The 17956-nt window shown below is 42.4% G+C and overlaps 1 protein-coding gene and 1 non-coding gene across 2 annotated transcripts in view; one reads left to right on the forward strand and one right to left on the reverse strand.

Annotated features, from left to right (window-relative positions):
• KCNH8 (potassium voltage-gated channel subfamily H member 8) overlaps nucleotides 1–17956 on the reverse strand; it is a 476728-nt gene that overhangs the window by 336585 nt on the left and 122187 nt on the right. The window lies entirely within an intron of this gene.
• TRNAC-ACA lies at nucleotides 9047–9119 on the forward strand. Its single transcript has one exon. It is a non-coding gene; the product is annotated as a tRNA-Cys (tRNA).

Consider the following 17956-nt stretch of genomic DNA (forward strand, 5'->3'; position numbering starts at 1 on the left):
CGTTCGGCCTCAGCCCCACCGCCACTGAGAGAAGAGGAGCTGGAGGCTGAGCCAATCACCCATTCAGTTCAGTTCAGTTCAGTTCAGATCAGTCGCTCAGTCGTGTCGGACTCTTTGTGTCCCCATGAATCGCAGCACGCCAGGCCTCCCTGTCCATCACCAACTCCCGGAGTTCACTCAGACTCATGTCCATTGAGTCCGTGATGCCATCCAGCCATCTCATCCTCGGTCGTCCCCTTCTCCTCCTGCCCCCAATCCCTCCCAGCATCAGAGTCTTTTCCAATGAGTCAACTCTTCGCATGAGGTGGCCAAAGTACTGGAGTTTCAGCTTTAGCATCATTCCTTCCAAAGAAATCCCAGGGCTGATCTCCTTCAGAATGGACTGGCTGGATCTCCTTGCAGTCCAAGGGACTCTCAAGAGTCTTCTCCAACACCACAGTTCAAAAGCATCAATTCTTCGGCGCTCACCCATTGCTAACGATTTAATCAACCCTGCCTACATTTTGATGCCTCCATAAAACCTGGAAGGGCTGGACTGGAAGCGGCCTTGGAGGAGCTGGGAGAGCTCCCCAGCAAGGTGTGGAGGCTCCGCGCCCTCTGCGCCTCTTCCATCAGGCGGTTCCTGAGTTGTACCATCTACTAGATGAATACTCTAGGATGTCAAAAGCTCTCCTGAGCTGTTACTAGCTCTAGCGAATTACTTGAAGCCGTGAACTTTCCTGGAGGCTCAGGTGCTAAAGAGTCCACCCGCAGTGCAGGAGACCAGGGTCGGGAAGACCCCCTGGAGAAGGAAATGGTGATCCACTCTAGGATTCTCGTTTGGTACATCCCACGGGCAGAGCAGCCTGGCGGATCACAGTCCAAGGAGTGGCAGAGTCAGACGCGACTAGAGACTAAAGCACCGCCACCAGGGCGGGTTCAGACAGGCACTTCCTGTACGAGGCGAGCAAGTCAGAGAAACAGGTGACAACCTTGGGATGGCATCTGGAGCGGGGAAGCAGGCGCAGCCTTGAGGACTGTGCCCTCAGCCTCTGGGATCTGACGTTGGACCGCAGGGTGCCCAGCGGGAGCGGCAGAATTGCTTGATGTGTAGAAAAACCCAAACCTCTGGTATCACAGTGAGGTGTCTAAGAGGAAAGGAGAGATCACAAGACCGTTTCTCCAAAACACTGGGAGACTCACAAATCAGACCACGTTCTCCAGTTTCAGGTTTTCTGTCTCTCACACACCAGACTTTACCCAGGTCCCCCCTCCACCTTCAGCAGACACAAGCACGCAGCACTCAGCAGTGTCTCCTGTTCTCCTGACTCCTCAGCAAAACAGGCCCCAGAGCAGCTCATCACATGTGCATTAAACGTGCTTCAGGGGTGAGCGGCTAGAGGCTGAGAGGGAAGCACAGGCCGCATGTGGTTTACCAAGCTCTGTCCATCCACACCTCTCTTGTTAGCCACAGAGTTGGACAGACCCAACCTCACCCAGAGGGAGACTTCTCCAGTGATTCAGAGAGAGAGATCAGCAATTTCTGTGAAGCCTCTGCAGCCTTGGTGTTCCATACTGGAAAGTGAAGGAAGTAAAAATCTCTCTAAAGAATCCATGGAGCCATTATTACACTATTAAGAGATTCTCGTGTTTGTTATACTGCAAAGTGTGAGCCTGTGTTATAACAGACTTACACAGATGATCTTTGTAATATGGCTTTTATTGTTAAGTATTCAAACATAAAAACTAAAGACAGTAATCTGAATGACACCAAGGTACATATTCTCCACCGCTGATGAATGGTAAAATCTTCCCATAAACTGATTTTTCGTTTAACAGCGTTAGAGATGCAGGTGGTCCGACTTGCTCGGTGCTGGCCCCTCTCATCCTTCCCCAGAAGCACACCTAATTCTGGAGTGGACAGGTCTCCAAACAAGCTTTCCATCATATTTTTGTGTGTGCTTAAACAGCACAGCATGTAGAAAAGTTTTACACGTTTCTAAAATTTACAAAAGATTGTATCATTCTTAATGTGGATCATTTTGAAGTCTGTTCCATTACACCCAGTAAATTTTGTTTTTGAGATCTATCCACATTGAGAAAAGTGTATCTAATTGCTGCGTTTTAACTACTGTAGGCATACATCACAGTTTATCCATTGCTCTAAGGATGGATATTTAACTAGTTTCCTTCCTTCCTGTCTTTTCTTAAAATAAACAAAGAAGGAAAACATGTAAGCATGTGTGCCAGTCTCTCAAAGTCCGTTGTTATCTTACGTATGTTTCAGGTATACAGCACTGTAATTCAACATCTATACACTCTAAAAGCCGATCTCTACCACAAGTCTACTTGCAATTCATCACCACAGAGCTGACCCTCTTCACCTGTTTTTCTCAATCCCTTTATCTTCTGGTAGTCATGAATCTAAACTGTGTATCTGTAGCTTGCTTAGTTTTATTTTTTGATCATTTCCTTTGTTTATTGAAGTCCACATAGGAATGAAACTATACAGTATATGTCTTGCTGCACATAATTTATTTTACATAGCATACTATCTTCAATATCATGAACAACAAGGCTGTATATTGTCATCATGCTTATTTAACTTCTATGCAGAGTACATCATGCAAAATGTTGGGCTGGATGAAGCACGAGCTGGAATCAAGATTGCTGGGAGAAATATCAATAACCTCAGATATGCAGATGACACCACTCTTATCGCAGAAAGTGAAGAGGAACTAAAGAGCCTCTTGATGAAAGTGAAAGAGGAGAGTGAAAAAGTTGGCTTAAAGCTCAACATTCAGAAAATGAAGATCATGGCATCAGGTCCCATCACTTATGGCAAATAGATGGAGAAACAGTGGAAACAGTGTCAGACTTTATTTTTGGGGGGCTCCAAAATCACAGCAGATGGTGACTACAGCCATGAAATTAAAATATGCCTGCTCCTTGGAAGAAAAGCTATGACAAACCTAGACAGTATGTTAAAAAGCAGAGACGTTACTTTGCTAGAAAAGGCTCATCTAATCAAAGCTATGATTTTTCCAGTAGTCACATATGGATGTGAGAGTTGGACTATAAAGAAAGCTGAGCACCGAAGAATTGATGCTTTTGAACTGTGGTGTTGGAGAAGATTCTTGAGAGTCCCTTGGGCTGCAAGGAGATCCAACCAGTCCATCCTAAAGGAAACTAGTCCTGAATATTCATTGGAAGGACTGATGTTGAAGCTGAAACTCCGGTAACTTTGGCCACCTGATGCAAAGAGCTGACTCATTTGAAAAGACCCTGATGCTGGGAAAGATTGGGGGCAGGAGGAGAAGGGGACGACAGAGGATGAGATGGCTGGATGGCATCACCGACTGAATGCACATGGGTTTGAGTGCCGGGGTCCTGCCCTGGTGGATCCAGGGAATTCGAAGCAGGGACGGCGTTGGCGTGAGAAAAACTTAGTTTATTAATATAAGATTAGATTAGGAAGAAAATAATACAGTAGGAAATTTAGGTGGAGAGAAGAGGCTGAATAACTTGGATTATGTGGAAGACCAATAAAGTTCCAGACAAGGAACTTGCACCATCTACGTTAGGCCACCGGCGTCCACTTGAATGTTGGGGAGTGCCCTGCCTTGGGCTCTCTCGCTTACGGATCTTAGAAGCCAGGACAAATAAGTAGACATGATGAGCCTCCCTGCTCCAGATGGGAATTCAGCCAGAAAAAGAAAAGAGCGACATGGGGAAGCCCAGCATTGGTGCAAGACTCCAAAAACTATTTTTCAAGATCAGCTTATATACCTCAAGTTGTACATAAAGAAATAGGGTTATGCAGGGGCAGCAGTCCTGACTCTCATTAAGACAAGGCTTTCTTTTTGCATACCCTCCCATATACAAAAGGTCTCAGGTGGTTTACATTATCTTCTGGCCAAGAGGCTTGTTAACATTTTTATGGCTCTCTTCCTGGATAATTGTCCAGAAAACTCCTTTTCCCCAGAAGTGTTTTTTCTTTACTCTGCATCACCCTCAAAGTACAAAAAAGTTACATTCCTGTAGAACAAAGGTGCAGTGGGTTATAACAAAGAAGGTGCTTAACTCAAAGATCTAATGTTGCTAATTCCAGGTCTACTACCTGTTTTTCTACATACCAACTATACCTAAAAATAAAAGATATGAAAATTTGGCAGCAAGTATTGGCTCAACAAATGAAACCTTTAATCGGTCCTATTCTAATGATTTTGACTCCTCGGAAGCCTCGACATTCCTAGGATGTTTTAAGCTTCCTGTGTCTCCGGCAGTCCGGGAGGCCTCAAACAATCACATGAGCAGCTGTACGAGTCCTGCAGGCAGGCTAAAAAGCCATCAGAGGGGTTTTTGGATTGAAACACTCTTTCAAATGCAGAAGACTAAAGCCCTGAATTGACTTTTTCCAGAGAATGTCAGAAGAGTGGAAAAGCGGGCAGATTCTTATTTTTTGGGGGGTGGATGCTCAGGAAATTCCGGGGTGGGGGTGGGGAACCTGAGGTCTGATTAGCCTTGCCATCAGAGCTCTGCCGCATGACCTTGTCACGGGTGGAATTCCTCACGCTGGCTCCCGGCATTTGAGGAAACTCCGGGAGTTGGTGATGGGCAGGGAGGCCTGGCATGCTGCAGGCCGTGGGGTCGAAGAGAGTCAGACACGACATAGTGACTGAACAGCAATAGTAATTACTGAGATAATAAACGCTGTTTTCATGCTGGCCCTGTGCATTTTATAGTACATATTGTCTGCTGTGAGAATAGCTACTCTATCTGCCTTTTTATTTCTATTTTAATGGAGTATGTTTTTCCATCCCTTCACTTTCAGTCTTTCTTTTTTTTAAGTAAATCTTTGTTACGCAGCATATGTATGTACCTTTTACAAGAAAATCCATTCAGCCTCTGTATGTCTTTCCATTAGTCAATATAGCCCACTTACATTTTGAATAATTATTGATAGATATGTGCTCTATGCCATTGCATTGCTTCTTAGCTGTTTATATATAGTTCCTCTCTGCTCCTTTCTTCTGCTCTGGTTCTCTTCCCCTGAGTTTTGTTAGTTTCCTTTAGGTTTATAGTTATGTGCCATTCTTGTTATTTTTTGTGTACGGGGTATTTTTTTGCTTTGTGGTTACCATCATTTTCACATATAACAGACTGCATATTTAACAGTCTATTTCAAGCTGAGAGCATTCAAAACTCAAAAATTCTATTACCTCCTGCCTACAGTGGTCTATGTTTGGATGTCACATTGTACATCTTTGTATTTTGTGAATCAGTTAACTAATTATCAAGCTGTTTCAGATCCTAAAAGATGATGCTGTGAAAGTGCTGCGCTCAATATCCCAACAAATTTGGAAAACTCAGCAGTGGCCACAGGACTGGAAAAGGTCTGTTTTCATTCCAATCCCAAAGAAAGGCAATGCCAAAGAATGTTCAAACTACCGCACAATAGCACTCATCTCACATGCTAGCAAAGTAATGTTCAGAATTCTCCAAGCCAGGCTTCAACTGAGAACTTCCAGATGTTCAAGCTGGATTTAGAAAAGACAGAGGAACCAGAGATCAAATTGCCAACATCTGCTGGATCATCAAAAAAGCAAGAGAGTTCTAGAAAAAAACATCTACTTCTGCTTTACTGACTACGCCAAAGCCTTTGACTGTGTGGATCACAACAAACTGTGGAAAATTCTTCAAGAGATGGGAATACTAGACCACCTGATCTGCCTCCTGAGAAATCTGTATGGAGGTCAGGAAGCAACAGTTAGAACTGGACATGGAACAACACACTGTTTCCAAATCAGTAAAGGAGTACGTCAAGGCTGAATATTGTCACCCTGCTTATTTAATGTACATGCAGATGTCAGTTCAGTTCCATTCACTCAGTCGTGTCTGACTCTTTGCAACCCCATGGACTGCAGCACACCAGGTTTCCCTGTTCAACACCAACTCCAAGAGCTTACTCAAACTCATGTTCAAAGAGTTGGTGATGCCATCCAATCATCTCATCCTCTGTTGTCCCCTTCTCCTCCCGCCTTCAATCTTTCCCAACATAAAGAACTTTTCCAGTTCTTCACATTAGGTGACCAAAGTATGGAAGCTTCAGCTTCAGCATCAGTCCTTCCAATGAATTTTCAGGACTAATTTCCTTTAGAATGGACTGGTTGGATCTCCTTGCAGCCCAAGGGACTCTCAAGAGTCTTCTCCAACACCACAGTTCAAAAACATCAATTCTTTGGTACTCAGCTTTCTTTATACTCCAACTCTCCCATCCATACATGAATCAAGATTGCTGGGAGAAATATCAATAATCTCAGATATGCAGATGACACCACCCTTATGGCAGAAAAAAAAAGAAGAACTAAAGAGCCTCTTGGTGAAAGTGAAAGAGGAGAGTGAAAAAGTTGGCTTAAAGCTCAACATTCAGAAAATGAAGATCATGGCATTCAGTCCCATCACTTATGGCAAATAGATGGGGAAACAGTGGAAACAGTGGCTGACTTTATTTTTAGGGGCTCCAAAATCATTGCAGATGGTGACTGCACCCATGAAACTGAATGATGCTTGTTCCTTGGAAGAAAAGTTATGACCAACCTAGATAGCATATTCAAAAGCAGACATTACTTTGCCAACAAAGGTCCATCTAAAACCTATAGTTTGTCCAGTAGTCATGTATGGCTGTGAGAGTTGGACTATAAAGAAATCTGAGCACCAAAGAATTGATGCTTTTGAACTGTGGTGTTGGAGAAGACTCTTGAGAGTCCCTTGGACTGCAAGGAGATCCAACCAATTCATCCTAAAGGAGATCAGTCCTGAATGTGCATTGGAAGGACTGATACTGAAGCTGAAACTACAATACTTTGGCCACCTGATGTGAAGGGCTGACTCATTTGAAAAGACCCTGCTGCTGGGAAAGATTGAAGGCGGGAGGAGAAGGGGTTGACAGAGGATGAGATGGCTGGATGGCATCACCGACGCAATGAACATGAGTTTGAATAAACTCCGGGAGTTGGTGATGAACAGGGAGGGCTGGGTGCTGCAGCCCATGGGGTCACAGAGTCGGACAAAACTGAGCTGCTGAACTTATGTAACAACTACTGTAGTTGTAGTTACTTTTACTACTTTCACCTTTTAAACTTCACACACCAGCTCTGTGAGTGAGAAATCTTTACCTTTGCTATACATGTACGTTTACCAATGAGATTTTTACTTTCATGGGTTTTTTCTTTCTTTCTGTTTTGTATTTTACTAATTAGTACCCTTCAAAGTCCCTTTAGCATTTCTCATAAAGTTATTTTAGTGGTAATAAATTTCTCTAGCTTTGCTTGTCTGGAAAACCCTTTATCTCTCCTTCAATTCTGAATGATAATCTTGCTAAGTAGAGAATTCTACTCAGCTTTGGCTTCAGCACTTTGAATGTTTAGCCACTCTCTTCTGCCTTGTAAAGTTTCTGCTGAAATATCTGTTGATAGCTTTATAAGATTTTCCTTCTATGTAACAAGTCATTTTTCTCTTGCTGCCTTTAGAATTCTCTAACTTTTATTGTTTTAATTATAATGTGTCTTGGTGTGTGTGACTTTGGATTCATCTTATTTGGAACATATAGGCTTCCTGGACCTGGTTGTCTATTTCACTCACCACATTAGGAAATTCTACAGCCATTTTTTATAAAAATCATTTCTGGTCCTTTCTCTCTCTCCGTCTAATGAGGCAGCTATAATGTGAATGTTATTCTCCTTGATGTTGTCCAAAAGTTCCCATAAAGTGGTTTTACTTTTATTTCTTTGTTCATTTTTCTGCCATCTGGGCGAGTTCCAGTGTTCCTCACCCGGTCTGTTTTGAACCCCTTGAGTGCCTTGTTCAGGACAATGGTAACTTCTACTTGGTCCTTTCTTACACGTTCTCTTTTTGAACTTTCTACTGTGTCCACAGTCTTCTCTCAGGTTCACTGAGCATTTCATTACCATTATTTTGAGTATCAGGTTGATGGTTTATCTCTGTTTCATTTAGTTCTTTTTCTGAAGTTGTGTCTTATTCTTTCAATTAAAATATATTCCTCTATCTCCTTACTTTGCCTAATCCTCTGTGTTTGTTTCTACTTATTAGGTAAATCAGCTACTCAGAATCACCCATTCTTGAAGGATTTGGCCTATTTAGGAGATAAGTAGGGCTTCAGAATGCAATCCCACCCGGCCACCAGAACCAGGCCCACTAGGGCTGTCCCCTGAGGTGTGCTGCGTGTCGTCCCATAGAGGTGGGGCCAGGGCTACAGCATAAGGCTGGGCAGGGTTGGCCCCCAGACCTGCTGTGGGGCCTGGCAAAGGCACCAGGCTATGCAGGCTCTTAGCAGGGCACGCCCACTGGCACTAACAGATTAGAGGGAGAATTCCAAATGATGCCCACCACTGCTGGCATTAGCAGGGCACCTGAGGTTGCAAAACTGGTTTCTGCACTGTCTCAGTTCCTGGAGAAGTTCCCACCTGGTTCCTGTCTCTCTGTCAATGCTTCAAAATTAGCAGGTGGATTCCCTTCACTTATATCCTTGTGCTTTTCAGCCTGGTGTTTTTGCCCTGGTTTTTGGACCAAGCATGTCTGGGCACCAGGCGTGCTTCTATCCATGGGGTCACAAAGAGTAGGATATGACTCAGTGATTCAGCAACAACAATATGTCTGCACAAGCTTGGTAAGAATAGGTGTTCCGTTCCTTGCAGTTTTACACTTTTCCTGGATGTGGTCTCATTGGTTCTCAAAGCCAGTTGTTTTGGGGGCTCATTTCTCCTCTGCAAGGATCCAAGAGTTGGGGTGCCAGATTTGGAACTTGAATTTGTCATGCTTCAGGGCAAAGGTCTGAGGTCCTTTGAGGTCCCTCTCACTGCGGATCCTGGCAGCTGGGGTGTGACCTCCCCCCCCCCCCCCGCCGCCCAGGTGACATCTTCTCTTTGCCTCTTCTACCTGCCCCAATACTGTCTTCTCACCTTTTATTGTGGAGGCTCTGTTTTCAAGTCCCGTTTCAAAGGAGTTATTCCCTATGTGGTTATAGATTTGTTTTATCCTTGGGACTTCCCTGGTGGCTAAGATGGTAAAGCATCTGCCTACAATGCAGGAGACCCAGGTTCAATCCCTGGGTCAGGAAGATCTCTTGGGGAAGGCAATGGCACCCCACTCCAGTACTCTTGCCTGGAAAGTCCCATGGATGGAGGAGCCTGGTGGGCTACAGTCCACGGGGTCACAAAGAGTCAGACATGCTTGAGTGACTTCACACTTACCCTTGGGAGGAGATGTGTCCGGATCTTCCTGTCCTGCCGGCTTGAGTCTCCTCCTATTATTTTACATTTTTAGTAGTAAATTCAATAAACTTAAAAAAAATCTTTTTAAAATTGAACTATAGTTTGTTTACAATGTTGTGTTAGTTTCAGGTGTACAACAAATTGATTCGGATATATGGATATATATATATATGCTGCTGCTGCTAAGTCACTTCAGTCGTGTCCGACTCTGTGTTACCCCATAGATGGCAGCCCACCAGGCTCCCCCACCCCTGGGATTCTCCAGGCAAGAACACTGGAGTGGGTTGCCATTTCTTTCTCCAATGCATGAAAGTGAAAATTGAAAGGGAAGTCACTCAAGCATGTCTGACTCTTTGTGACCCCATGGACTGCAGCCCACTAGGCTCCTCCATCCATGGGACTTTCCAGGCAAGAACACTGGAGTGGGTTGCCATTTCTTTCTCCAATGCATGAAAGTGAAAATTGAAAGGGAAGTCGCTCAGTCGTGTCTGACTCTTTGTGACCCCATGGACTGCAGCCTACCAGGCTCCTCCATCCATGGGACTTTCCAGGCAAGAACACTGGAGTGGGTTGCCATTGCCTTCTCCATATATATATATTTTTTTTTTGGGGGGGGGATTTTTTTTTTCCATTATAGCTTATTACAAGATATTGACTCTAGTTCCCTATGCTAGACAGTGGGTTCTGTTGTTTACCATTCTATATATAGTACTGTGTACCTGTTAATCCCAAACTCCTAATTTATCCCACCCCCACCACTATCCCCTTCGGTAACTGTAAGTCTGTTTGCTATGTCTTAAGTCTATTTTGCAAAAAGATGTTTATTTGTATCTCTTTTTCTTAGAATCCTTATGTAAGTGTATCTTATGCTCTGTCTGACTTCACCTAATATTGATTTGATAACCACCAGATCCATCCATGTTCCTGCCGATGGCATTATTTCACTCTTTTTTATGAATGAAAAAATTCCGTTGTGTTTCCGCATCTTCTTCATCCATTCTCTGTCGATAGACATTTGTTGTTTCCACACCCTGCTTATTAGTGCTTAATAAACACTGGGGTGTATCTATCCTTTTAAAATAAGAATTTCCTTCAGATATACGTCCAAGAGTGGGATTTCTGGGTCACATGGTAGTTCTATTTTTAGTTTTTTTAAGGAACACCCATGCTGTTCTCTACAGCGGCGGCACCAATTTACATTCCCACCGACAGTGTAGAACGGTTCCCTTTCTCCACACACTCTCCAGCATTTATTATTTGTAGACTTTTTAATGGTGGCCATTCTGACTGATGTGAAATGATACCTCATTGTAGTTTTCTTTTGCATTTCTCTACTAATTAGTGATTGGAGAAGGCAATGGCACCCCACTCCAGTGCTCTTGCCTGGAAAACCCCATGGGCAGAGGAGCCTGGTGGGCTGCAGTCCATGGGGTCACTACAAGTCTGACACCACTGAGCGACTTCACTTTCACTTTTCACTTTCATGCACTGGAGAAGGAAATGGCAACCCACTCCAGTGTTCTTGCCTGGAGAATCCCAGGGATGGAGGAGCCTGGTGGGCTGCCGTCTGTGGGGTAACACAGAGTCGGACACGACTGAAGTGACTTAGCAGCAGCAGCCACTAATTAGCGATACTGAGCATCTTTTCATGTCTGTAGGCCATCCACATGTCTTAGGAAAATTTTTCCCATTAGGAGGCAAGATTTCACTTATTTCATATGACAGCTAAATTATAAATGGACATTAGGACCTACAAAAGCACTATATACATTTTGCAAAATATTTACCCGTAATTAATTATAAAATTTTTATTTTCTAGGTATAATTAGCAAATACAGCTGGCAACTCTCCTGTCTGCTTACAGAAAACTGTTCACTTACTATGGGGTCCTGATTGGCACCCACTCGGGCTGACGGTAATGATAATATTAAATCAAAACTCTTTTCGGTACTATCAAGAGTTAACAGAGCCAGATGGATATGGCAGCTACCAGAGACAGCAACTTGGTCTATATGTGGAGAAAGAAGATCAAGCCCCAAGGTACGGATAAGAGACAAATAGCAGTTGCAATCAGAGCATCAGAAAATAGCCAGATGCTACTGATGTGATGAACTATTTAGGGTGAACCACAGAAAACTGCCATTTTGCAGTTGAAATACTGGCACTACATCAAAACAGGCTGTTCCTCGTGCTTTCTCGATTTGAAATGAGTAGGACTGATGTTTTCTGAAATATTTTAAAAACTGTTTCTACAAGACCTACAGATCTGTAAACACCTGTGACCTGTGCCAACTGAAATTTGGATGTGTTCCTTCATCACACCGCATCTCTCAAATGTTTTATACAGTCCTCACACTCATGGATGAAGACTCCATCCAGAGTTGTGCGCTCACATCCTCCACAGGGAATAACAACTGAAGAGGTGAAAGGGGGCCGGTGACCAACCTTGGGCCCCCAGATGCTACGCAGTCCACCCCAGGAAGTTCCTGATTCAAACTGACTGCACACACCCAACAGGTGTGCCTTTTTCAAATTTTCACAAAAGTGCTTTACAGAAGCTACTGAGGTCATCTCTACACTCATGCAAGCCTGCAGAGTGAAGCGTAATGTGCACCGGAGGTCGACGGTGAGCTGGACCTTCGTAGCACAAGCAGATGGTGGCGCTGTTCTCTTAGATGGGACATTTGGTCTTCTTGTAGCTCAAACCTTTCTATATCAAAAATCCCTCTGCCGAAGTTGTTGATTTTCAGCTCTAGAGTCTAAACAGAGAATACAGTTGAGGAAATAAAACCAAGACAATGGAGTATTACTCAGCCATTAAAAAGAATACATTTGAATCAGTTCTGATGAGATGGATGAAACTGGAGCCGATTATACAGAGTGAAGTGAGCCAGAAAGAAAAACACCAATACAGTATACTAACACATATATATGGAATTTAGGAAGATGGCAATGATGACCCTGTATGCAGGACAGCAAAAGAGACACAGATGTGTATAGCGGACTTTTGGACTCAGAGGGAGAGGGAGAGGGTGTGATGATTTGGGAGAATGGCATTGAAACATGTATAATAACATGTAAGAATCGAAAAAAAAAAAAATTATTCCTAGTAGTAACCTATGTAAATTGAGTGCTGTAAAGATATTAAAATTATCATTACTCTTGTTTGTCTTATAAAAAAAAAAAAATCTAATTAAAATGTTAAAAAAAAAAAACAAAAAAAAAAACCAAGAGTCAGATTATCTTCTTGGCAGCCAAACAGAAATGACGTATTCCAGTTACATTAGGACATTTGCAACCTACTGATTGACTAGATTGATTGAATAATAAACCTGTGGGGTGTGTTTTGCTTGCTGATCATGCAAAAGGCTCCCGTTTGTCCTTATATTTTTCTTCAAAAAACAAAAAATTTCATAGCACTGGTTCTTCTCAACGATTCTCTTGAGAAGACAAATTCCACCTGAGATATAGCAGCAAATATCCCAAGGCTTTAGAAGCAGTTCAGCAGAGTGACCTTGGCCTTGAGATAGGTATTCTGTATTCGCTTTGGTTGTCAAGTCTCAACTCACCGCAGTCAATTTGATGAACTGAGTTAATATCTTGGGCAGAGGTGTGTTTGCCTCACAAGGGCACTGTAGAAGAGGATACTAGGCGAAAAGAAATGTTTGCGGATAAAGGGGAGATCCTTTGATGAAACAAAAGCCTAGACTAAGTGGCATTCACAGACTCAGACCCCAAACACCTATTATCTCAAGGCTCAGTCTCCCAAATTAGAGCTAACAGTGATTCAGCATTGTATTGTTGGGTACTTCCATTCTGTAAAAGAATACCCTGGGGTAGAAAGGAAGCCAAGCAATAGATCTGCTGGCCCTTTAAGAGAGGGTTATTTAAATTAGAGCCTAATTACAAAGAACCATTTCACAATATCTAAGCTTCCGGAAGTTCTAGAGAAAGAAACGCCATCTCTCTTTTCTAATATATAAATTAACTATTACTTTTAAAATTTTCTGTTCTAACCATACATGCAACAAAATAACTACATAAAACATAATATGTAAAAATTATGATTTGCATAAAGGCAACAAGATGAAGTTCTTTCACTTATTCACTCAACAGAAGTTATATTCCCAGGCGGCTCAGTGGTAAGGAATCTGCCTGCCAATGCAGGAGGCACAGGGGAGGGAGTTTGGGCCCCTGGGTCGCGAAGACCCCCCTGGAGAAGGAAATGGAAACCCACTCCAGGACTCTTGCCTGGAAAATCCCATGGACAGAGGAGCTGGGTGGGCTACAGTCCATGGGATCGCAAAGAGTCGGACACGACTAAAGCAACTTAGCACGCTATCCCAAGCATTATGTATAAGAGAAATATGCTCAATAAAACATAATCCCTGTCCTCATCTAATGGGGAACATATATAAGTAGAAAAGAAAATACATTTTGATCAGTATCATCATAAAAGAAAATATGCATATTTTCTATTGAGACATAATCAATTAAAAAAAAATTTAGATCCCTCCTTTTTAGGCAATATGATAGTAGATACATCCCCGTGATAGAAGATATATATTTTAAACATCACGTGCTGCTTGCAAGCTAGTTCATCCTTTGGATACACTTCAGTTTTCCTAAACACTTTTTTATACTTGTATGTTCAGGTTATTTAAAAGTTTTCACTCCATACCTAATATAGTAATAGACATCTTTCACATTTGTCCTAAGGCAAATTCCTATAAGTCAAAAGTTTTGGTTCAAAGGTTAAGGACATTTCTAAAACTCCTGGCACATTTTGCAAAATTGCTTTCCAAAGAACAGAAGCATTGTGCCAAATTACATGCCCACAAGAGGTGAGCCTCTTAAAAGATACATACACAAGTACACACTCGTAGACTTTCATTCTGACCTTGATTTCATCAAAGTTTGAAGTTTTTTCACACGCAAACACTCTCCTCATTCCTGGGCATAAGTGAATATATGTTTATATTACATAAAGACCCCGAGATGACTATTGGTTTTATCTGTTTTGCTATCTCAAACTTAAGACTTTTTTAAAGCAAAGAAGGTACAGTTTCTGGTGTCATATAACTGATGACATTTTATGCAGCTTGCTGTCACCTTTTACCACAATCATCTAGAACCACGGAGCTGACCTGTCTGCTCTCATTGTCGAGTCTGGTATCTCTGCTACTTGGTTTAGAGACATGAAATAGAGCACTGCTTATAAAGACTTCATTAATCTTCTATTTTTACCCTTTGCAACCATAACACTGTGAAAACCACCAATCACAAGTAAAAATTAGTCACATATACAGAAACCAAGTTCACTCTCCAAATTCTGTAAACTGAGAATAAAATTCACTGAAACTCTCAAACTATTAAAACAATTCTTTTGAAGCAATATTTTCAACTATTTTTCATACGTGTAAGATACAAATTGATGGCACTATTATTTACTTCTTCAACTACTTTTCAACAGCTAATAACAGACACAAGAAATAGAATCAAACAAGGGGAGCAACATTGAGAAAGAGAATCCGTTGTCCTACTGGATAAGGTGGTTCTAGAGTAGTTTACAACTTGAAGTGATAAATGCCTTGGAATTTGTTTTATAAGAAGAGACCAAGCTTAGAGTCGAATGATCTGGTTTGGCTTTGTTGCTTACTAACTGCATGACTTAGAACTGTTACTTTACCTCTAAGCCTTGGTGCCCTTAACCATGAAACGATGTAGGAATAAAATCAGTTATTGCCCATAAAGGTGCATAATACACAGGTGGTATTTTTGAATATCAGTCTTTTTCATTGGTAAGCTCATTCTTGTATCCTTTCTCATAGGCCTTATTAGCCAAATCAGTACATGTGGGGCTTTATTCACAACTTTCCAGCTAATATTCTACTTTTCATCTATTTTGGAAAATAATGTAATGAATATAAATGAATACAAATTAGCTAAATACATTGGTGTTGTGGAACATTGTTAAACTTCAGTTTTATTTGTCAATGGGGATGAGATTTTTCTAATGAGTCACAGAGAGAGCAATGATTTGAGGAAAATATTTATCTTATTTTCCTACAATACAACATAGAATCTATTTTGTGATTTCATCAAGACGCTCTGAAAATTTCACATCTGTGCCTTTCTCATAAAAGTGTTCCAGATGACAATCATTTTTATTTTCAACTCTCACATAGTGGAAAATAATCTAAAAATTCGACGTAGGCCATATGAGCCTAACACGGTCGAGTAAAGGATAGCCTACAGGTTAGGATGCAGACTTCAGAGCAGAGAGCTGTAAAAACTTGAGTTTCAGTATTTTAGGCTTTGCACACCATCTAGCCTCACTAACCCTCAACTCTAAGACAGCACAAAAGAAGTCACAGAAAATATATAAACAAGTCTTGTCATAAAATATTCTTTTCATTCTTCTGAGCCGTCCAGCAGTGTAACCACTATTCTTAGTCACCAGCTGTTTAAAGACAGAAGATGAGCCAGACAGAGCCCGCAGGGGAAGTTTCCAGAGCCCTGATCCAGAGCCATACTGTTTGAACTCAAATTCTGGCTTTTCCTTTCTGCTCACCTGAGCAAACGAGTCTCCTCCCTCCGCGCAGGAGTCTGAGTGGGAAGGGCAGCCTCTGCCAGCTCCGTGTGACTGTCAGGGGGGCTGCAGGTGGGGCACGTGGAGATGTGCGGCATCAGGCGTGGGGGGCTGCCCCACCCGGCAGCTTCCGCCCCGTCAGCATCTGTATGTCCATAGGCATCAAGTGGTGCGGAGACACAAGCTCCTTGAATCTGATCAGATGCACCCAAGTCTCAGCTGCAGACTTTTAACTGTGTTTCAGCTCACAGGGAGCCTGCAAGTTACCTGCACTTCAGGACTCGGTACTGAATGTTCCACTGAGCCTCTGGCATAAACAAGAGGTTTAAAAAGTTTCGGTCGTTGCTATTTTAGGCTTAAGTCTTTTTCCTAATCTCCATCGGGGATAGGAGTGGATATACTTTCTGTGTCTGTATCACTCATAGCCTGCGTGTACCTCTGTGTGCACCTGCTGCCAAGCTCTGTACTGACAACAAAGCACTCACGTCCACACATAACCCGGGTGACTGCTGGGAACTCCTGAGTTCACACGCACATGTGGCTCCTAAGCTAGACTGGGAACCGCTTCTTCTCATGGTGTTAGCGTGGGTGCAGATCACTAATGCTACAGGGAATAGAAGCTTTGCCTGGGTTGGGAAGAAAGGAGTAAAAGGAAGAATCAAGTACAGGAGAGTCTAAGGCAGAAACACAGAGGGAAGATGCTTTGTCTGGTTTTCAGATGAGCGGGAAAACCAGGCCGAGGCACCCGAAGAGTCATGTTGGGTCTGGAGGGGGTCAGCGATACTCCCCACATTTTGTCTCCACAAAATACCAAGCACACCACTGTAACAGTGGAGGCAAAAGGTCTCTGGGTATTACAGCTACGACTGATCAACACACACACATGTTTATACACACAGAGAGCTAGATAATAATATCAAACACACACAGGCATTTTATAAAATAAACACAGTAGGCATTGCCTTTCTCCGAGTCACCCGGCCAACATGCTGATGTTGACGCACTGCTCGGTCTAATCTGTATTCCCAACATGAAGGCTGTGAGCATTTTTCGAGTTACACCTTACAAGATAAGTCTTTAATATTCACACCACTGGAACATCTGAGACTGGAGGGAGTCATGCGGTCAAGAAGAATTTCAAATCAAAAGGGTTACTCCAAGGTACATATATGCCATTCCTGACAAAGTGGTTTATTCAAAGTATCACTTTTCATAGGCACTGAATTCATAATAAACACCTGTGGCTAAATAAACAGTAAGCCTCGCCTGAAATCACTGGCCTGTACCTCTGCCCAAATGACCACAACAGCACGAACATTTTATGGGAGAAAATATGATAAATATCTTAAACACATAATTTTATACTAACTTTAGTTTCATGTCACGGACATAAACATTGTCCAAAGTGATCATCTATGCATATGTGGGAACACAAGAAACAAAAAGGCTTCTAGATGAGATGCAATGCCTGTTCTGGAGGGTAAGGATGTCAAGGAATTCCCAGTCGACATCAGCAAAACACACTCCCTTCCAAAAGCCACAGAGTAAGGTAACGATTTTACAAGAAAAACTTTACACATGAGGAGTAAGTTCTTATGTATGGTGAATACACACACCACATACAGGAATCAGGAAGAAAGCTATCATTCTTTAAGGAGAAAAACAGCCATCAAAAAATAACAACTAGGCCAATCTGCCACATACTGAAGAAGCAGCACCTACTGAAGAAGCAGCACCTACTGAAGACTTTGACCTTGAATAGTCTGATGTGATGGGATAAAAAGGCTTTTAGGCTGGGAGTCAGCAGACAAGTTTTTGGCCTGAATATGCTATTAACACTGATATACTCTGTGACCTGTGGTAGGTCCCTTAAACTTCTGTGCCTCAGTGGCCTTGTCTATAGAGCAATGGATTAGATTTTTATGTACCCTTTCTGCTCTTACATTCTATAATTCTCATCTCTCTCCTCAAATCTTCCTTCTTATTAGTACTTGATTTCAGGAACTGAGAATAAAGGTCAACCTCAGGTTAGCATTAAATTCTCTAGACTCTGTCTTCATCTATCCCTGAAATCACATCAATACCCCCTCAG

Source organism: Oryx dammah, unplaced genomic scaffold (assembly GCF_014754425.2).
Source record: "Oryx dammah isolate SB20612 unplaced genomic scaffold, SCBI_Odam_1.1 HiC_scaffold_2, whole genome shotgun sequence".
Lineage (NCBI taxonomy): Eukaryota > Metazoa > Chordata > Mammalia > Artiodactyla > Bovidae > Oryx > Oryx dammah.